The sequence below is a fragment of the Pan paniscus genome, chromosome X (assembly GCF_029289425.2).
Source record: "Pan paniscus chromosome X, NHGRI_mPanPan1-v2.0_pri, whole genome shotgun sequence".
Classification (NCBI taxonomy): Eukaryota; Metazoa; Chordata; class Mammalia; order Primates; family Hominidae; genus Pan; species Pan paniscus.
Genome location: NC_073272.2, coordinates 156545488 through 156567819, shown reverse-complemented (window position 1 = coordinate 156567819; position 22332 = coordinate 156545488). Strand labels below are relative to the sequence as shown.

The window sequence follows — 22332 nt, the reverse complement described above, 5'->3', positions numbered from 1 at the left end:
ACCGGTCTGGACAACACAGTGAGACCCTGTCTCTATCCAAAAGAAGAAAAAAGTTAGCTGGGAGTGGTGGTGCACACTTGTAGTCCCAGCTACTCGGAATGCGGAAGTTTGAGCCTGGGAGGTCAAGGCTGCAGTGAGGCATGATTATGCCACTACAGTCCAGCCTGGTGACAGAGCAAGACCCTGTCTCCAAGAACAAAACAACAACAACCGTTTACAGACAGAAAAGAAATAGAGCTAATAAGCTGAGGAAAGATGTTGAAATGTGACAAGTAACATGAGGTCTTTTGTCTATGTAAAATAATCAAACAAAAAATGACTTACTAAATTATAATACCCTGTGCTGGCAAAGGTGCAGTGAAATGGGCACTTTCTTATACTATGAGGGGTGTTTAAATTGTGTATAAGCCTTCCCAGGTAAAGCCTGTCCGTTTTTTAAAATAATGGAGACAGGGTCTCACCATACTGCCATACTGCCTCCTCCAACTCTTGGCCTCAAGCAATCCTCCTCTCTTAGCCTCCCAAAGTGCTAAGATTATAGCTGGGAGGCACCCAAAACCCTGTCGATTTACATCAAGGGTAATGAGAATGTCCATTCACCATGACTCACAGTAATCTTACTTCTGGGGAGACAATTCAATCTAAACAAAAGGTCATCTGTACACACACAGTAAAAATCTGGGAGTAACTGAAAACAGAGTTGGTAAGTGAAATAAGAAACAGTTATAAGAAATTAAACTATGGTATCAATAGGCACCTGGTATAAAAGGTCAGTTGATGTTAGCTGCTACTTTTTTGTTGTTTTGAGACAGGGTCTCACTCTGTCACCCAGGCTGGAGTGCAGAGGCCTGATCATGACTCACTGCAGTCTCAGCCTCCCTGGGCTCAAGTGATCCTCCCACCTCAGCCTCCCAAGTAGCTGGGACTACAGGAACACGCCACCACACTAGGCTAATTCATGTGTTTTTCTGTAGGGATGGTGACTCCCCCTTTCTTTCCAAGGCCTATCGCAAACTCTTGGCCTCAAGCCATCCTCCTGCCTCAGCCTCCCAAAGTGTTGCGATTACCAGTGTGAGCCACCACACCTGGCCAGCTGCTACTTTTAGCAATATTATTATTATTCCACTCAATTAAAAATGATTATTTTCAAGGCTATGCAACAGTATGTATCCTACAGCGTAATGGTAAAAACATATACAGTCGTTGTCCCTCAGTATACAGAATCAGTTCCAGCCCCCCATCTCTGCATATACCAAAATCCATGCTTACTCACGTTTCGCTGTCACCCCTCTGGAATCCATGTATACGAAAATTCCAAATATTAGTTGGGCATAGTGGCAAGCTCCTGTAGTCTCAGCCACGTGGGAGGTTGAGGTGGGAGGATCGCTTCAGCCTGGAAGGTTGAGGCTGCAGTCAGCTGTGATAGCACTACTACACTCCAGCCTTGGACAACAGAGGGAGACCCTGTCTCAGAAAAAAAACAAAATAAAACAGGTTAGAAATTGTAATGAGGTCTGTTGGGCAAAATTCCATATAAGCAAAGTATAAATTAATAAAGCAAATCGTGATAAATTAGTACAATTGACCTTCTGGAGTTTCTGACAATAAAAGTAAGGAAAATGCAGAACACAAAGACAGAGAGTAAAAAGAGAAATTAGGAAAGCATTCTACATGTTGAATAGGAAGACACTGGCCATGTTCGTGCAGCGGCAGTATGTCGTGACATGACATACCTTGGAGAGAAGTTAACAGATGAGGAAGTTGATAAAAATCATCAGAGAAGCAAAATACTGGTAGCGACACTCAAGTAAACCATGAAATTTCCATAACTTATGTCAGCAAAGTGGGAATATTGTACAGTGTGTGTTGAAGTTCCTATACAACATTGTTTATCTGCCTTTTGTTTGTTTGTAAGGAATGTAGATACTAAAAGTTCTTCTTGCTGTCAAAAGAATATGTGTGAATAAGTCATTTTAACTTATTCTTCTGTTTTTCTTTTACATTCCTGCCATCATCCCACAGCCTTACTTTAGAAAATTTTTTTTTAGAACATTGAACAAGTGCCCCTTGTGGTGGCACATACCTCGAGGATGGGAGGCAGGGGTGGAAGGGTCACTTGAGGCCATTAATTTGACACCAGCCTGGCCAACAAAGTGAGACCCCATGTCTACCAAACAATTTAAAAATCAGCCAAGTATCGTCATGTATACCTACAGTCCTAACTACTCAGGAGGCTCAGGTAGGAGGATCCTTAGCCCAGGAGTTCAAGGCTGCAGTGAGCTGTGATAGCACTACTGTACACAAGCCTGTGTGACAGGGTGAGACCCCGTCTCCTAAAATAAAAAGCAAAGAAAAAAAATAGTTCAAGTAGCAAGTTGTATGTGGCTTACTCTGAATATTTCTAAACTAGAAATTCTCAATCTTTTGGGGTCTAACATCCCTTTACATTTTTTAGCTTTATTGAAGATCTCTAAGACTATTTCTTTCTGCAGATAATTATATTAAAACTAGAAAATAAGACACAATTTTTAAAATATTATTCATCACATATTAAAGCCATTACATGTTGATATAATACAAGATTTTAAAAATATTTAATATTCATTACATATTAATAATAAAACCATTACATGTTGATATAATACTTTTTTTTTTCTTTGAGACAAAATCTTGTTCTTTTGCCCAGGCTGGAGTGAAGTGGCACAATCTCAGCTCATTGCAACCTCCGCCCCCGCAGGTTCAAGCGATTCTCCTACCTCAGCCTCCCAAGTAGCTGGGATTACAGGCGCCCACTACCATGTCCAGCTAATTATTGTATTTTCTTAGTAGAGAAGGAGTTTTGCCATGTTGGCAAGTCTGGTCTTGAACTCTTGACCTCAGGTGATCCACCCGCCTGGGTCTCCCTAATTGCTGGGATTACAGGTGTGAGCCACCGCGCCCACCCCAATTAATATATGTTTTAAAACACTCATTAATCAGGCAACACCACCAGGCAGGGGTCTCCTCATTCCCAGGGACGCAAACCCCACTGCACGGCTGAGGGGTTGCAAGGGCTGCAGAGCCAAAAGGCTCTGACTTGAGATATTATTTTACTTGTATTTTTATTTGTATTGTGAGACAGGTCCTGCTGTGTCACCCAGACTGGAGTGCAGCTGTGCACTTACAGCTCACTGCAGCCTCGACCTCCTGGGCTCAAGCCATCTTCCTGCCTCAGCTCCCCAGTAGCTGGTAGTACAGTTGAGTGTCACCATGCCTGGTTATTTTTTTAATTTTTTTGTACAGTGAGGGGTCTTGCTATGTTGCCCAAGCTGGCCTCAAACTCCTGACCTCAAGAGATCTGCCCACTTCAGCCTCCTGAGTAGCTGAAACTACAAGTACACATCACCATGCCTAGCTACATTTATTTCATTTTGAAAAATATTTTTGTAAAGAGCAGATCTTGCTGTGTTGTCCAGGCTGGTCTTGAACACCTGCCCTTAAAAGATACTCGCACCTCTGCTTACCAAACAGCTGGGACTACAGGCATGAGCCACTGCAATGAGCCTGAAGAGATTTCTTTAATCTAGCATCCCATACTTGGTAGGATTGGGAAAGGCAGTAGTGTTTTTTAAAATTACTTAATAATTTCAGTAACAATCAAACTCAACCTTGACCCCTGCCTTCTCTCACACCCCATATCCAGTCTGTCAGGAAATCCTGTTGACTGTCTTCGACATGTACTAAAGATCCCCACCCAGCAACTCCCTGGCCTCCTCCCCTACTTCTCCCCTCTGACCATCTCTCAACACCACCATGACCCTGGTCAGGACCACCATCATCTCCCGCCTGGATGTTGCCAAAGCTTGGCCCCCATGCTTCTATCACATCTTCCCACAGTCTTTCTCAACTCAGCAGCCAGAGAATGCTTTTAAATCGGGAGACAGATCATGTCGCCTCTCTGCTCAGAACCCTCCCGCAGTTTCCATCTGAGTCAGAGTAAAAGCCAAAGCCCCAGCAATAACCTCCCAGGGCTTATGTGATCTGTACTGATCCCCACCCAGCAACTCCCTGGCTCCCTCCCCTAATTCTCTCCCTCTCTCCATCTGCTCCATGGGCCTCCTTCCAGAGCCTCAGACACACCTCAGACACTTTATTCTATTGTTTCTGCCTACAATCCTCTTCCCTCAGCACCTTGGCCACCTCCTTCCCCTCCTTCAAGTCTTTACTCAATTTTCACTTAGGAGGCCACCACTGACCATTCTACTTAACATTGCCATCTGTCCCCATGCCCACCATGCTCATTTCTTCTTTCTTTACTTTCTTCTTTCTTTTTTTCAAGATCTCACCATCACCAAGACTGGACTCCAGTGGCGAAATCACAGCTCACTGCAACCTCAAATTTCCAGGCTCAAGCGATCCTCCCACCTCAGCCTCCCGAGTAGCTGGGACTCCAGGTTCATGCCACCATGCCTGGCTAAATTTTTTAGTATTTTATTTTATTTTATTTTGAGACAAGAGTTTCACTCTTCTTGCCCAGGCTGTAGTGTAACGGTGCGATCCCGGCTCACTGCAACCTCCACCTCCCAGATTCAAGTGATTCTCCTGCCTCAGCCTTCCAAGTAGCTGGGATTACAGGTGCGTGCCACCACGCCCAGCTAATTTTTGTATTTTTAGTAGAGCCGGGGTTTCACAATGTTGGCCAGGCTGGTCTCGAACTCCTGACCTCAGGTAATCTGCCGGCTTCGGCCTCCCAAAGTGCTGCAATTACAGGCGTGAGCCACCACGCCTGGCCAGTTTTTTCATTTTTTGTAGAGACAAGGTCTTACTATGTTGCCCAGACTGGTCTTGAACTCCTGGCCTCAAGTGATCCTCCTGCCTAAATTCCTAAAGTGCTGGGATTACCGGCATGAGCCATCATGCCTGGCTTCATGTTCATTTCTTCTTGCTGCTGCAACATAGTTTGCAGTTTCCTACATTTAGTGGCTTAAAACACCACAAATATACCATCTTACAGTTCTAGGGGCCAGAAACCCAAACTAGGTCTATTAAGGCTAAAGTCAAGGTGTCAGCAGGGCTGCATTCCTTCTGGAGACTCTAATATGTTCCCTTGGCTTTTCCAGCTTCTAGAAGCCACCCCCATTCCTTGGATGATGGCCCCTGACTCCATCTTCAAAGCCAGAGGTGAAGCATCTTCAAATCTCCCTCTCTTACCTCTGCTTTCATCACCACATCTCCTGCTCCAATTCTGAATCTCCTACTCTCTTTCTTTTATAAAGACCCTTGTGATTGCTGGGCATGGTGGCTCCCACCCAGAATCCCAACACTTTGGGAGGTCAAGGCAGGAGGAACACTTGAGGCCCGAAGTTTGAAACTAGCATGAAAAACACAGTGAGACCCCCACCTCTAGAAAAAAATAAAAATAAATATTAGCCCGACATGGTGGTATGCGCCTGTAGTCCCAGCTACTTGAGAGGCTGAGGTGAGACAATCGATTTAGCCCAGGAGTTTGAGATCAGCCTGGACGACATAACTAAATCTCATCTCTACAAGGACGAGGTGGGAGGATCACTTGAGCCCAGGAATTTGTGGCCAGCCTGGGCAACAAAAGAAGACCCCATCTGGCCAACATGGCCAACCTGGCCACCATGGTGAAACTCTGACTCTACAAAAATGAGCTGGGCATGGGTGACATGCATGTGTAGTCCTAGCTACTTGGAAGGTTGAGATGGGAGGATTGCTTGATCTCAGGAGGCCAAAGCTATAGTGAGCTATGATCACATCACTGCACTCCAGCCTGGATGACACAGGGAGATTCTGTCTCAAAAAAAAGAAAAGAAATATATATTTAATCTCTGTCCCTGGTTCCTGGCACAGAGCTTCTAAAGCTCTTACAAAGACCTCAGTGATAGATGTGACAGGAACATCTTTTGTTTTAATATTTGGTCTTGGTCCCAGGTTTCTAACACAAGAGCCTCTAAGAACTCTGGGATCTCCAGCATGGTAAGAATGCATTTGGGGATGTTGTTGAGATGACCGGGTGACTGCAAGCTCCTAAATTTCTTCAAGAGGAGGGCTGATTACCATGCAACCACATGGTAAGAGGCTTGGAACTTTCAGCCTCATGCACTGAACTCCAGGGGGAAGAGGGGCTGGAGACTGACTTAATCACCAACAGCCAAAGATTTTATCAATCATGCTTGCATAATAAAGCCTCCATAAACACCCTGAAAGGGGTTTGCGGAGCTTTCAGGGTTGCTGGACACAGGAGATGCTGGGAGGGTCGCATGTTCAACAGAGGGCATGGGAGCTCTGTGCCCCTCCGAACTTAACTTGCCCTGGGTATCTTTCTTTTTTTTGAGACAGGATCAGGCTCTTTTGTCCAAGCTGGAGTGCAGTGGCACAATCTCAGCTTACTGTAACCTAAGCCTCCCAGTCCCCAGCTCAAGGTATCCTCTCATCTCAGCTTCCCTAGTAGTTGGAACTCTAGGTGCACAACACCACACCGGTTATTATTATTATTTTTTAATTTTTTATAGAGACAGGTTTTCACCATGTTGCCCAGGCTGGTCTCAAACTCCTGAGTTTAAGCGATCCTCCCACCTTGGCCTCCCAAAGTGCTGAGATTATAGGCATGAGCCACTGCATCAAGCATGCACGTCTCTTTCATTGACTGTTTCTGAGATGTATCCTTCACAATGAACCAGTAATAGGAAATGAACTGGCCAGATGTGGTGGCTCACATCTGTAATCCCAGCACTTTCAGAGGTTGAGGCGGGAGGATCACTTGAGACCAGGAATTTGTGGCCAGCCTGGCCAACACAACAAGACCCCATCTATACAAAAAATAAAAGAAACTAGCCAGATGTGGTGGTGCAGGCATGTAGTCTCAGCTACTAGGGAGGCTGAGGTGGGAGAACCACTGGAACCCAGACAATCAAGGCTGCAATGAGCTATGACTGCACCATTGCACACCAGCCTGGGCAACAAAATAAGACCCTCTCTCTCAGAAAAAAAGAAAATAAACTGTTTTTCTGAGTTCCGTAAACTGTTCTAGCAAATTATTAAACCCAAGAAGACAGTTATGGGAACCCCCGATTGGTAACAGGTTGGTCAAAAGTATGGTGACAACTTAGGACTTGCCATTGGCATCTGAAGTGAGGATGGCCTCGTGGGACTGAGCCCCTAACTTGTGGGGTCTGTGCTAACTCCAGGTAGTGTCAGAATAAAGTCATGGGATACCCAGTTAATATCCAGAGCACTGAAGAATTTGGTGTAGAAACTCCATACATACATTCAGTCGGAAGTGTGTGAGTAGAGACAAACATTGGCTTTTCTGTCACCTACCTGCTTAACTGCATAGGAGAGGCAATATGTGGTGCTCATGAACAAAGCAAACATTAAAGTCAGACCAGACCCAACATTTGACTCAGTCTTAATATCCAGGTGAGCCTGCACAAATCATTCATTATTCCTAAGGCTTCATCACTCCATTCATAAAATGGGGATAACTGTGGCACCTACATGTGATTCTGTGAGAATTAATGAAATATTATGCTTGGGGTTATTGTGATCATTATACCTGTTCCAAACTATTTGACAAGGACAGTGATGGATGAAGACATCAAAAAAATCAGAAACTGCAATGAGGTCTCTCAGGCAAAATTCCATACAAGCAAATTACTGTGTCTATAAAGCATTCCTGCCACACTTAATTCACCATTCCCTGAACAAAATATGCCATCTTCGTTGTTCAGGTCTGTACAGTGCTGGTTTCCCTTCCCGGGCAGTTTGCACATCCTGGCCCATTCCCCATCCCTCCACCTCCCCCTTCCCTCCCCACTCTCATACAACTCTTCCTCATCTTTCAGGACTTGGCTTCAATGTCACCTTAACTGGAAGCTTCTCTCTCTCTCCAGAAGAGCTTCCCATTGCACTTGATGCATGCACTATTATTTGATCATTTTTAAGTTACAGTCCAAATCTTTTTGTACCTGAATAACATGTTGCCCAGTCAGACTCTCTTCCTGGATTCAGAAGTCCTTCATGGTAGATCCAGCTGGAAGTGACAAAAAGACATCTTTTGACATAAAGGGATGACACAGACAGACATAAGTTCTTAAATGTCTTAAATGTTATGTGAAAAACAGAATTCAAAGACTTGTGGGGAACACTTAGGAAGTTACTGGGAATGTCATAAAGGGTTAATTTGTATTTTATTTTATTTTTTGAGACAGTCTCATTCTGTCACCTAGGCTGGAGTGCAGTGGTGCAATCAGGCTCACTGCAGCCTTGACCACCTGGGCTCAAGTAATCTCACTTAATTTTTATTTGGTTTAAGAAAGTCTTGGTTGAGGGTGGTGGCTTATGCCTGTAATCTCAGCACTTTGGGAGGCTGAGAGAGGTATATTACTTGAGGCCAGGAGTTTCAGATCAGCCTGGGCAATATATTAAGACCCTGCCTCTACCGAAAAACAGAGTGAATGTGTGGAACAATTTTTCCACAGACTGGGAGTGAGGGAATAATTTCAGGATGATTCAAGTGCATTACATATATTGTGCACTTTATTTCTACTATTACTACATAGTAATATATAATGAAATGATTCTACAACTCACTATAACGTAGACTCAGTGGGATCTCTGAGCTTGTTTTCCTGCAACTAGACTGTCCATCTGGGGTGATGGGAGACAGTAACAGAATATCAGGCATTAGATTCTCATAAGGAGTACACAACCTAGATCCCTCACATGCACACTTCACAACAGAGTTTGTGCTCCTATGAGAATCTAATGCTGCTGCTGATCTGACAGGACATGGAGCTCAGGTGGTCATGCAAGCGATGGGAGGGGCTAGAAATACAGATGAAGTTTCCCTTCACTCGCCTGCTGCTCACCTCCAGCTCTGTGGCCCTGTGGTTGGAGACCACTGCTCAAGTGCATTGGAAAGGATCCATCCCACGCCATTCTTCAGAGTCATCTTTACTGCTGCAGTGGTCAACTGTAGCACCCCTAAGCTCGCAGGACATATGCTTCAACTGGCATTTCACAATCAACAGTATGTGGCAGCTTGAGTCACTGTGAGCTCACTTCCTGGAAATCACCAGCATCCCATATCCCATTAGCAAGGAGCTCAGCACTGCTCCTTGGATAACCAAACCTATTCCCAAACCCCATCTGTGTACGTCTATCTCCTGGTACCCTTCCTAGCATCAATTCTGTATTTGTAGGAGTCCAATCAGGAGACACAAACCACTCAAAAGTTTAAACTAGAATGAGCAAGATGGCTCACACCTGTAATCCCAGCACTCTGGGAGGCCAAGGTGGGTGGACTGCTTTGAGCTCAGGAGTTTGAGAACAGTCTGGGAAACACGGCGAAACCTCGTCTCTACAAAAAACACAAAAATCAGCTGGGTGTGGTGGCACTTACCTGTAATCCCAGCTACTCGGGAGGCTGAGGCAGGAGAATTGCTTGAGCCTGGCAGGTGGAGGCTGCAGTGAGCAGAGGTTGTGCCACTGTACTCCAGCCTGTGTGACAGTGTGAGACCCGGTATCAAAAAGAAAAAACATATATATATATATATATATGTAAATTTAATATAAAAAGTATTAATTTTGGCCAGGCAAAATGGCTCATGCCTGTAATCCCAGCACTTTGGGAGGCCAAGGCAGACAGATCACCTGAGGTCAGGAGTTCAAGACCAGCCTGACCAGCATAGAGAAACCCCATCTCTACTAAAAATACAAAATTAGCTAGGCATGGTGGCACATGCCTGTAATCCCAACTACTCGGGAGGCTGAGGCAGGAGAATCGCTTGAACCCGGCAGGTGGAGGTTGCGCTGAGCCGAGATAGCGCCATTGCACTCCAGCCTGGGCAACAAGAGTGAAACTCCATCTCAAAAAAAAAAAAAAAAGGTATTAATTTTTACAGAGGATCAGCACAATGAGGGACACACCAGCACAAAGTAAAGACAACTCTAGAGAATACGGAACTAGCAGAGGCCAGGCATTGTGGCTCATGCCTGTAATCCCAGCAATTTGGGAAGCCTAGGCAGGAGGACCGCTTGAGGCCAGGAGTTGGAGACCAATCAGTGCTAAATAGTGAGACTCTGTGTCTACCAAAAAAAAGAGACATTAGCCAGGTGTGGTGGTGGTGCACACCCGTAGTTCCAGCTACTTGGGAGTCTGGGGTGGGAGAAATCCCTTGAGCCTGGGAAGTCTACACTACAGTGAGCCAAGATTGTGCCACTGCACTCCAGCCTGGGCGACAGAGTGAGACCCTGTCTTAGAAAGAAAAAAGAAAAGAAAGTGTTAATCCCCCTAAGGGAATCTCCTCTTCTCCTGCCCTCTCTGGAACCTCACTTGTCGGTTCTTCCTCCCACTTTCCTGTATCTTTAACCTATCCCCCACTTTTAGCTCCTTCCCATCATCATTTAAATTACTCAAACTTCTTCTGTTTTAAAAACCTCTCCCTAAACTCAGGGAGAGGTCTCCTGCACACCCATTGAGCCATCTGCTCTCCCTGGTGCCTTCTCTATAGCAGCCTGAGCCATGTCTCTAATCCATGAATCTCATCATGTTACTCCCCCATTTACATCACTTCTCCTTGCCTCAGGGATTAAGTCCAAACTCCTTAACAGCCCCTGCTCTGCCCTGCCTTGCAAGGCAGCCTCACTGCTTGCCCCTCTCCATTTCATCTGCTATGGAGTCCAACTGAGCCTCATCTGCCCCTTGAACGCACACTCTTTCTCCTCTGGGAGTCTCTGAAGTGGGTAATATCCTCTGCTTATAATATGCTTCCCCTTAAACCTCTACTCTCTTCCTAGCTAGCTTCGACTCCTCTGTCACCTGTCCGCTTTGGCATCACCTCCTCATAGAAGACTTCTTTGACTCCCGAGATTCTCAGGAGCATGGCAGGTGAAGTGCTCCTCCCATGAATGGATGGAGATTAGGGAGTGTGTGTTATTCATGCTTAATTCACCAGTGCTTAGCTGAGTACCTGGCATAAAATAGTTACTGTGGTGGCCAAAGTGATAACCCCCACCACCACCAATTGCTCATGTCCTATGTTACACAGCACAATTACATAGGAAGGGGGAATTAAGAGTGCAGATAAAATTAATGTTGCTCATCAGCTGACCTTAAAACAAGATTATCCTGGAGTATCTAGGAGAGCCCATGTAATTACAAGCATTCTTTAAAACTGGAAGAGGGAGGCAGAAGGTTAAGAACCAGAGACGGTGGGCACAATGGCTCATGCCTGTAATACCAATACTTTGGGAGGCCAGGGCAGGAAAATCCCTTGAGTGCAGGAGTTCAAGGTCAGCCGTGGCAACATACTGAGGTCCCATCTCTACAACAAAATAAAAACAAAATTCACTGAGTGTCACGATGCTTACCTGTAGTCCCAGCTACTGGGAAGGCTGACATGGTAGGACTGCTTGAGCCTGGGAGTTTGAGGCTATAATGAGCCATGATAGGACCACTGAACTCCATCCTGAGTGACAGGGCAAGGTCCTGTTTCTGAAGAAAAAAAGGACATTGGAATCAGGGTCCTCTCCATCCTGAGGTGCCTACAAGGTATCTCTCTCTGCAAACGAGTAAACATCACCCTCCAACTCCTTACAGAGTGGAGCAACAGGAAAACTCCTTCACCTCATTTCTGTGCTGCTTGGGAGGCCTGGACAGCCCAATAACCAGCTCCTTGCTGATGAAGCAATCGGGAAATGGCTCGAGTTGAGCTAAGGAGAATTTGGGTCCTTCTTTTGGTTCTCAGTAGGCAGGGTAGGGGCCAGGCATGGTGGCTCATACCTGTAATCCTTGCACTGTGGGGGGCCAAGGTGAGAGGATTGCTTGAGGCCAGGAGCTCAAGACCAGCCTGGACAACATAGCAAGACCTGGGTGGCATACACCTGTTGTCCCTACTACTTGGTAGGATGAGGTGGGAGGATTGATCCTTGATCCCAGGAGTTTCAGGCTGCAGTGAGCCATGGTCACACCACTGCACTTCAGCCTGGGTGACAGAGCCAGACCATGTCACAAAAAGTTAGAAAGAAAAAAAAAAGAGAGGGAGAGAGACTATACACAGGCACCACCACATTTGGCTAATTTTTAAATATTCTGTAGAGACAAGGTCTTGCTATGTTGCCCAGGCTAGTCTAAAACTCCTGGCATCAGGCTGGGCATGGTGGCTCATGCTTGTAATCCCAGCACTTTGGGAAGCTAAGGCAGGCAAATCACCTGAAGTCTGGAGTTCGAGACCAGCCTGGCCAACATGGTAAAACTCTGACTCTATCAAAAATACAAAAATTAGCTGGGCAGTAGTGGCGTGTACCTGTAGTCTCACCTACTCGGGAGGCTGAGGCAGGAGAATCACTTGAACCCGGGAGGTGGAGGTTGCAGTGGACCCCATCACTGCACTCCACCCTGGGTGACAGAGCGAGACTCTGTCAAAAACAACAACAACAATAAAAACTCCTGGCATCAAGACATCTTCCTGTCTTAGCCTCCCAATGCCCTGGGATTATACTGTTTCCTATAATTGAAGACACTTGTTCTTATACTGCTTTAAGGTATAAAGGAAAAAAAAAAACAGATAATGGCAAATGTTGGTGAAGGCCGGGCATGGTGGCAGCCTGTAATTCCAGAACGTAGGGAGGCTGAGGTGGGCAGATCACTTGAGGCCAGGAGTATGAGACCAGCCTGGGCAACATGGTAAAATCCCATCACTACAGAAAAATATAAAAATTAGCCAGGCATGGTGGCGTACACCTGTAATTTTCAGCTACTCAGGAGGCTGAGATGAGAGAATCACTTGTGCCTGGGAGGTCAAGGCTGCAGTGAACTGTGATGGCATCATTGCACTGTGGCCTGAGAGACAGAGCAAGCCCTTATCTAGAAAAAAAAAAAATGTCAGTGAAGATGTGGAGGAATTGGAACCCACATACATTACTGGTGGGAACATAAAATTGTGTAACCATTTTGTTTGGGTATTTCTTTTCTTGTCATTTTAATTGGATTTTTAAAAAATCAAGACAGGGTTTCACTATCTTGCCCAGGCTGGTCTTGAATTCATGGGCTCAAGCCATCCTCCTAGCTGAGACTCCTGAGTAGCTGGGATTACAGGTGTGAGCCATTGCACCCAACTGGTATAGCCACATTAGAAAACAGTCTGGCAGTTTCTCAAAAGGCTAAATGTACAGTCATCCTATAATGCAACAATTTCACTCCTAGGCATATATCCCAGAAAAATAAAAATATATGTCCACACAAAAACTTGTACAACAATCTTCATAGCAGCATTATTCATAATGACCAATACATGGAATACATGGAAACAACCCAAATATCCACCAACTGATGAACAGATAAACAAAATGCAGTGTGTCTCTACCATGGAATACTGCCATAGAAGGAATGAAATATTGATACACACTATGACATAAAGGAACTTTGAAAACACTGTGCTAAGAGGGAAAAAAAGCCACAAAAGATCACATATTGTACAATTCTCTTTGTCCAGATTAGGCAAATCTATAGTGACAAAAAAATTAATCAATGGTTGCCTAAGGCTGGGGGCAAAGGTAGGTGGGGAGAGTAGGAGGTAGTGGCTAAGGGGTATGGATTTCTCTATAGGGTAATGAAAGGTTCTAAAAGTGACTGTGGTGATCGATGCACAGCTCTGTAAATATTCTAAAACCTACTGAATTGCAGATTTCAATAAATAAAGTGAATGGTATGTGAATATTTTAATAAAGCTATTATTTAAAATAATAATAATAGGGGGCTGGGCACAGGTGGTCATGCCTGCCTGTAATCCCAGCACTTTGGGAGGCTGAGGCAGGAGGATCACTTGAGGTCAGGAGTTTTGAGCCCAGTCGGAGCAACGTGGCAAGATCCCATCTCTATGATAAAAAATTAGCTGGACATGGTGGCACATGTCTGTAGTCCCAGCTACTTGGGAGAATGAAGTGAGAGAACCGCTTGAGCCCAGGAGTTTGAGGCTACAGTGAACCATGATCATGTCACTGTACTGTAGCCTGAGCAAACAGAGCAAGACGCTGTCTCTGAAAACGAAAGAAAACAAATGCAAGTTTTTATCACTTTGTGAGTGTAGCCAAGTTGGAGGAGAAATAGACAATAATAAAAGAGCACTGAATAATGACGGTGAGTGGCTGGTTAGGCTCAGTTGCTAGCTAAATGGTTTCTTAAAAAATTCAATAAAGTTACAGCTCTGGGGACAGTCATGTAGTCAAAGAATGAATGCTAAATTCATTACAATTGCCCATGGTCTTTATTTACATGCCTTCTAGTGAAAAATTCATAAGTGCCTAAACAGCAAGTCTGCAATGATAGCAGCTGTACATTGTACATCTGTACTCCTTGAATTTTGGGAGGCTGAGGCAGGCAGATTGCCTGAGGTCAGGAGCTCCAGAGGAGCCTGGCCAACATGGTGAAACCCCATCTCTACTAAAAATACAAAAATTAGCTGGGTATGGTGGCGGGCGCCTGTAATCCCAGCTACTCGGGAGGCTGAGGCAGGAGAATTGCTTGAACCCAGAAGGTGAAGGTTGCAGTGAGCCACAATCGCACCATTGCACTCCAGCCTGGGTGACAAGAGAAAGACTCTTATCTTAAAAAAAAGAAAAGAAAAAAAAGAAATGGCATCTTCTTCAAGAATTACATCGTGTTTCATGATAAAGAAGCTCTAATTTTGCATTTGTTCAAGTATTGATGAGATTTACCCAATATGACACCCATCTTGGATAAAATGCAAACAACACAATTTCATTTTCTCATTAACAAAACCGATTAAGTAGTCTAATATAAATTCTGATCTTATTAAAAACTGATCAGATTTTAAAAATTATGGAATTATGGAGCCAATAAGATGTTACAACCTGTACCAAGGGGAATTCCAAAATCCACACATATCTGAGACTATCAAGTATGATGAAATATATTTGATTACTATATTGAAAAATAAACTGATTACATAGCCAACAATTGGACAGGGGTCTCCTCATCCACAGCCACACAAACCCGATCATGCAGCTATATGGTTACAAGGCCTACATAGCCTAGAAGGGACTGGTCTGACTTGAGATTTCATTTGTATTTGTATTTTGAGACAGGGTCCCACTCTGTCACCCAGGATGGAGTGCAGTGGTAAAATCATAGCTTACTGCAACCTTGACCAACTGGGCTCAAGAGATGCTCCTGCCTCAGCTGCCCCCATACCTGGGAATACAGGCAAGTACCACCATGTCAGGCATTTTTTTCATTTTTGTAGAGATAAGTCTTGCTATGTTGCCCAAGTTGGCCTCAAACTCCTAGAATCAAGAGATCTGCCCATCTCAGCCACATGAGTAACTGGGGCCATAGGTACATACCATCATGCCTGGCTATATTTATTTTATTTTATTAAATTTATTTTTTTTATTTTTGTAGAGAGGAGGTCTTGCTGTGTTGCCCAGGCTGCTCTCAAACTCATGGCCTTAAAACATACTCCCATCTCTGCCTCTCAAACTGTTGGAACTATAGGTGTGAGCCACTGTACCTGGCCTGACTTGAGATTTCTTTTATCTAGCATCCTTTACTTGGTAGGATTGGGAAAGGCAGTAGTGTTTTTTAAAATTACTTAATAATTCAATCAGAATCAAACTCAACCTTGACCACTGCTTTCTCTCACAGCTCACATCCAGTCTGTCAGGAAATCCTACTGACTGACTTCAACATGTATCCAGGCTCTAACCATCTCTCACCACCACCGTGAACCCGGTCAGGATCACTATCATCTCCCACCGGGATGTTGCCACAGCTTGGCCCCCATGCTTCTACCCAAATCTTCCCATAGTCTTTCTCAACTTGGCAGCCAGGTCGTGCTTTTAAATCAGGAGACAGATCATGTCGCCTCTCTGCTCAGAAGCCCTCGGTGGTTCCCATTTTAGTCAGAGTAAAAGCCAAAGCCCCAGCAATAGCGTCCCAGGGCTTACACGATCTGTACCGATCCCAGCCCAGCAACTCCCTGGCCTCCTCGCTGACTTCACTCCCTCTATCTCTTTGCTCCACTGGCCTCCTTCCAGAGCCTCAGACACACCAGAGAGTTTCCTCCTAATGCCTTTATCCTGTTGACTCAGCCTACAATGCTCTTCCCTCAGCACCTTGGCCAGCTCCATCACCTGCTTCAAACTTTTGCTCAATATTCACTTATGAGGCCAACCCTGATCACTCTACTTAACACTGCCATCTGTCCCCATTCCCACCATGCTCATTTCTTTCTTTCTTTTTGAAACAAGGTCTTGCTTTATTGCCCAGGCTGGAGTACACTGGTGCAATCACAGCTCACAGCAACTTCAACCTCCCAGGCTTAAACAATCCTCCCACCTCAGCCACCCTAGGAACTGAGACTACAGCTGCATGCCACAACACATGGCTTTTTTTTTTTTTTTTTTTTGAGACGGAGTCTCGGTCGCCCAGGCTGAAGTGTAAGGGTGCGATCTTGGCTCACTGCAATGTCTGCCTTTTGGGTTCAAGTGATTCTCTGCCTCCCGAGTAGCTGGGATTACAGGCACCCACCACCACACCTGGCTAATGTTTGTATTTTTAGTAGAGATGGGGTTTCACCATCTTGGCTAGGCTGGTCTTGAACTTCTGACCTCGTGATCCACCCTCCTCGGCCTCCCAAAGTGCTGGGATTACAGGCGTGAGTCACTGCGCCTGGCCTTTTAAAAAATTTTTTTTTAGACATGAGGTCTCATTATGCTGCCCAGGCTGGTCTTAAGCTCCTGGGCTTAAGCGATCCTCCCACCTCAGCCTCCTAAAGTTCTGGGATTACAGGCATGAGCAACTGTAACATGAAGTCCCAGCTTCATGTTCATTTTTTGTCGTTGCTACAACAAAGTACCCTACATTTAGTGGCATCAAACACCACAAATCTACCATCTTACAGTTCTGGGGGCCAGAAGCCCAACTAGGTCTATTAAGGCTAAAGTCAAGGTGTCAGAGGGGCTTCATTCCTTCTGCGGGAGGCTCTAGACAGAATCTACTCCTTTGCCTTTTCCAGCTTCTAGAAGCCACCCCCATTCCTTGACTTACCTCGTGACTCCATATTCAAGGCCAGAAGTGCAGCATCTTCAAATCTCCCTCTCACCTCTTCTTCCATTACCACATCACTTTCTCTAATTCTGACTCTCCTACATCCTTCTCTTATAAAGATCCTTGTGATTGGTGGGTATGGGGGCTCCCATCTGTAATCCCAACATTTTGGGAGGCCAAAGAGGAAGGATTGCTTGAGGCCAAGAGTTAGAGATCAGCCTGGGGAAAATAGGAAGACCCTGCCTTTACAAAATTAAAATTAAAATCAGTTGGACATGGTGATGCATGCCTGTAGTTCCAGCTACTGGAGAGGCTAAGGTGGGAGGATTGCTTTAGCCTAGGAGGTCAAGGCTGCAGTGAGCTAAGATCACATCACTGCACTCCAGCCTCAGTGGCAGAGTGAGACTCTGTCTCCAATATAAGAAAAGAAATATACATTTGGTCTCTGCCCCTGGTTCCTGGCATAGAGCTTCCAAAGCTCTTATAAAGCCCTTCGTGACAGAGGTAATAGGAGCATTTTCTGTTTTGATATTTAGTCTTAGTCCTAGGTTCCTGACACAAGGGCCTCTAAGGTCTTTCAGATCTGCAGCATGGTAAGAATGCATGTGGGATGCTGTTGAGCTAATAGGGTGGCTGCAAGCTCCTAGACTGCTTCAGGAGGAGGGCTAGCTGCCAGAGAAAGCAACCACATTTTTTTGTTAAAACAGAGTTTGGCTCTTGTAGCCCAGGCTGGAGTGCAATGGCACAATCTCAGCTCACTACAACCTCCACCTCCCGGGTTCAAGCAATTCTCCTGCCTCGGCCTCCCAAGTAGCTGGAATTACAGGGATGTGCCACAATGCCTAGCTAACTGTTGTTATTTTTAGTAGAAACGGGGTTTCACCATGTTGGTCAGGCTGGTCTCAAACTCTTGACCTCAAGTGGTCCATGTGCCTCAGCCTTCCAAACTGCTAGGATTACAGGAGTGAGCCACCGCACCTGGCCCCAACCACATTTTTTGAGGCTTGGAACTTTCAGCCTCACCTGCTGAACACCAGGAGGCAAAAGGAACTGGAGATTGACTTAACTACCAATGGCCAATGATTTTATCAATCGTGCCTCCATAAACACCCAAACAGCAGGGTTTGGAGAGCTTCTGTGTTGCTAAACACAAGGAGGTCCTGGGAGGGTAGTGTGCCCAACAGAGGGCATGGAAGCTCTGTGCCCCTCCCCACTTACCTTGTCCTGTGCATCTCTTTCATTGGCTGTTCCTGAGATGGAGCCATTACATTGAGGCAGTAATAGAAAATAAGGTGGCCAGATGCGCTGGCTCATGCCCGTAATCCCAGCACTTTGGGAGGCAGAGGTGGGCGGAATCACTTGAGCCTAGGAATTTGAGACCAACCTGGGCAACATAAGAAGACCCCGTCTATACAAAAAATAAAAGAAATTAGCCAAATGTGGTGGTGGGAACCCTGTAATTCCAGCTACTTGAGAGGCTGAAGCAGGAGAATCACTTGAGCCCTGGAGGTTGAAGCTTCAATGAGCTATGATTGCACCACTGCACACCAGCTTGGACAACAGAGCGAGGCCCTGTCTCTTAAAAAGAAAAGAAAAAAAACCTGTTTTTCTAAGTTCTGTGAGTTGTTCTAGTAAATAATTAAACTCAAGAAGAGGGTCATGGGAAACCCCGATTTCTAACTGGTTGGTCAAAATACAGGTGACAACCTAGGACTTGCAACTGGCATCTGAAGTGAGGGTGGTCTTGTGGGACTGAGCCCCTAACCTGTGGGTTCTGCGCTAACTCTAGGTAGTGTCAGAATGGAATTGTGGGATATGCGGTTGGTATCCAGAGAGTTGGAGAACTGGTGTAGAAACTCTGCACGCACATTTGGTCAGAAGTCTGTGAGTAGAGAGAAACGTGTTGCGGGAAGTCAGGGACCCCAAACGGAGGGACTGGCTGAAGCCACGGCAGAAGAACATAAATTGTGAAGATTTCATGGACATTTATTAGTTCCCCAAATTAATACTTCTATAATTTCTTAGGCCTGTCATTACTGCAATCTCTGAACATAAATTGTGAAGATTTCATGGACACTTATCACTTCCCCAATCAATACCCTTGTGATTTTCTATGCCTGTCTTTACTTTAATCTCTTAATCCGGTCATCTTCGTAAGCTGACGATGAATGTCCCTGCAGGACCCTGTGATAATTGCGTTAACTGCACAAGTTGTTTAAACAATATGAAACCTGGGCACCTTGAAAAAAGAACAGGATAACAGCAATTTCAGGGAACAAGGGAGATAACCTTAAACTCCGGCTGCCTGTGGGCCGGGTGGAACAGAGCCATATTTCTCTTCTTTCAAAAGCAAATAGGAGAAGTATTGCTGAATTCTTTTTCTCAGCAAAGAACATCCCTGAGAAAGAGAATGCATCCCTAAGGGGAGGCCTCTGAAATGGCTGCTTTGGGGACGGCTGTCTTTTACAGTCATAGATAAGGGATGAAATAAGCCCTGGGTTCGCGTGGCGCTCCCAGGCTTATCAGGACAAGGAAATTCCCGCCTAATAAATTTTGGTCAGATGGGTTGTCTGCTCTCAAACCCTTTCTCCTGATAAGATGTTATCAATGACAATTCGCCCCGGTCCTGTGGTCCTGTGATCTTGCCCTGCCTCCATTTGCCTTGTGATATTTTATTACCTTGTGAAGCATGTGATCTCTGTGACCCACACCCTATTCGTACACTCCCTCACCTTTTGAAACTCACTAATAAAAACTTGTTGGTTTTGCGGCTTGGGGGGCATCACGGAACCTGCCGACGTGTGATGTCTCCCCTGGACATCCAGCTTTAAAATTTCTCTCTTTTGTACTGTTTCCCTTTATTTCTCAGACTGGATGACACTCAGGGAAAATAGAAAAGAACCTACATGAAATATCAGGGGTGAATTTCCCCCAATATCACACGGGCTCTTCTCTCACCTGTCTACCTGCTTAACTGCATAGGAGAGGCAATGCATGGTGCTCATGAACAAGGCAAGCATTAAAGTCAGACCAGACTAACATTTGACTCAGTCCTAATATTCAGGTGAGCTTGGGCAAATCGCTCATTAACCCCAAGTCTTCATCATTTTGTGCATATAATGGGGATAACTGTGTCATCCACCTGTTTTTGTGAGAATCAATGAAATATTATGCTTGATGTTATTGTGATCATGATACTATCTGACAAGGGCAGTGATGCATGATAACATCAAAAAATTAGAAACTGTAATGAGGTCTCTTGGGCAAAATTCCATACAAGCAAATTACTGTCTCTACAAAGCATTTCTGCCACACTTAATTCACCATTCCCTGAACAAAATGTGCCATCTTCATTGTTCAGGTCTGTATAGTGCTGGTTTCCCTGCCTGGGCAGCTCACTCCATCCCATCCCAGCCCAATCCCCATCCCTCCACCTCCCCCTTCCCTCCCCACTCTCATACAACTCTTCCTTATCTTACAGGACTTGGCTTCAATGTCACCTTAACTGGAAGCTTCTCTCCCTCTCCAGAAGAGCTTCCGATTGCACTTGATGCATGCACTATTATTTGATCATTTTTGAGTTACAGTCCAAGTCTTTTTGTACCTGAATAACATGTTGCCCAGTCAGTTTCTCTTCCTGGATTCAGAAGTCTTTCATGGTAGGTCCAGCTAGAAGTGACAAAAAGACATTTAAAAAAAAAAAAAAAAGAGGGATGACACAGAAAGACATCAGCACTTAAAAGTTATAAATGATATGTGAAAAACAAAATTTAAGGGCTTCTAGGAGAAATGTAGGAGGGAAGGTGTTACTGGGAAATATGATAGAAGGTTAATTTTTATTTTATTTTTAGAGAAAGGGTCTTGCTCTATCGCCTAGGCTGGACTGCAGTGGTGCAATCACAGTTAACTGCAGCCTCAACCTCCAGGGCTTGAGCAATATTCCCATCTAATTTTTATTTTGTTTAAGAAATGCAGTCTTGCTCTTAGCAAAGCTAAAGTGCAATGGTGTGATCATAGCTTACTGCAGCCTCAACCTTCTAGACTCAAGCGATCCTCCAGTCTTAGCCTCCCCAGTAGCTCGGACTACAGGTGTGCACTGCAACGTGTAGCTCATTTTTTTTTTTAATTTTTAGTAGAGACAAAGTGTCACTATGTTGACCAGGTTGGTGGTGACCTCCTACACTCAGGCAGTTCTCTCACCTCAGCCTTCAAAAATGCTGGGATTACAGGTGTGGCTGCCACACCTGGCTGAGGGGGTTAATTTTTAATTATATAAAGAGCTCAAAGCAAATATTAGAAGGAGCCTAAATGCCTCCAGCAGTTGACTGGTACTGGTAAATTGTGATACATCCATATAATAAAATATTATGCAACCATGAAAAGGATTAAGATAGATCAATAGGTATTGGCACAAATGTCCACGAAATATGAAAATATGAAGTGATGTTCAATCACCATGTACGTATCTTGAAGGATATGGCCCATTTTCTCAACTGCAATTATTTCCTGAGATAAGATTATGGGTCTAAAGAGTGAAGGACATTTTTCACTTATTTAAAAGTATTTATTATTTTTATAATTTAATAAAAGATTAAACAGATCATTGAATTAGTAAAAGACAAAGTAACTCTATAAATAAATGGAAAAGACACAGATACCCCAGGCATGGTGGCTCATGCTTATAATACCAGTACTTTGGGAGGGGGTGGTGGGGGGATTGCTTGAAGCCAGGAGTTCCAGACCAGCCTAAGAAACAAAGCAAGACCTCCTCTCTAGTAAAAATAAAAAAATAAAAATAATTGGCCAGGCATAGTGGCATGTGCCTATAGTCCCAACTACTGAGGTGGAAGGATCACCTGAGCCTAGGAGGTCAAGGCTGCAGTGAGTTGAGACTGTGCCACTACACTGAAGCCTAGGAGACAGAGCGAGACTTCATCTCAAAAAAAAAAAAGGACAATAAAGAAATAAAGCTAATAAGCTAACATAAGGAAAGATAAAATATGTGACAAATAGGCTGGGCACATGGGTCACAGCTGTAATCAAGCACTTTGGGAGGCCAAGGCGGGTAGATCACGAGATCAGGAGTTCGAGACCAGCCTGATCAACATGGTGAAACCACGTTTCTAGTAAAAGTACAAAAATTAGCCAGGCATGGTGGCATGTGCCTGTAATCCCAGCTACTCAGGAGGCTGAGGCAGGAGAATCACTTGAACCTGGGAGGCACAGGTTGCAGTGAGCCGAGATCACACCACTGCACT

The 22332-nt window shown here is 44.8% G+C and overlaps 1 protein-coding gene across 1 annotated transcript in view; it reads right to left on the bottom strand.

Moving 5' to 3' along the window:
- LOC117980851 (fibrous sheath CABYR-binding protein-like) overlaps nucleotides 1–22332 on the bottom strand; it is an 85978-nt gene that overhangs the window by 2372 nt on the left and 61274 nt on the right. The window contains exons 11-15 of the mRNA XM_063601717.1: nucleotides 20679–20743; nucleotides 18293–18482; nucleotides 8874–11500; nucleotides 7971–8035; nucleotides 1274–1464 (exon numbers count right to left, since the gene is read on the bottom strand). The gene's annotated coding sequence lies outside the window, so the exon portion shown is untranslated. The remainder of the gene's footprint in view (nucleotides 1–1273; nucleotides 1465–7970; nucleotides 8036–8873; nucleotides 11501–18292; nucleotides 18483–20678; nucleotides 20744–22332) is intronic.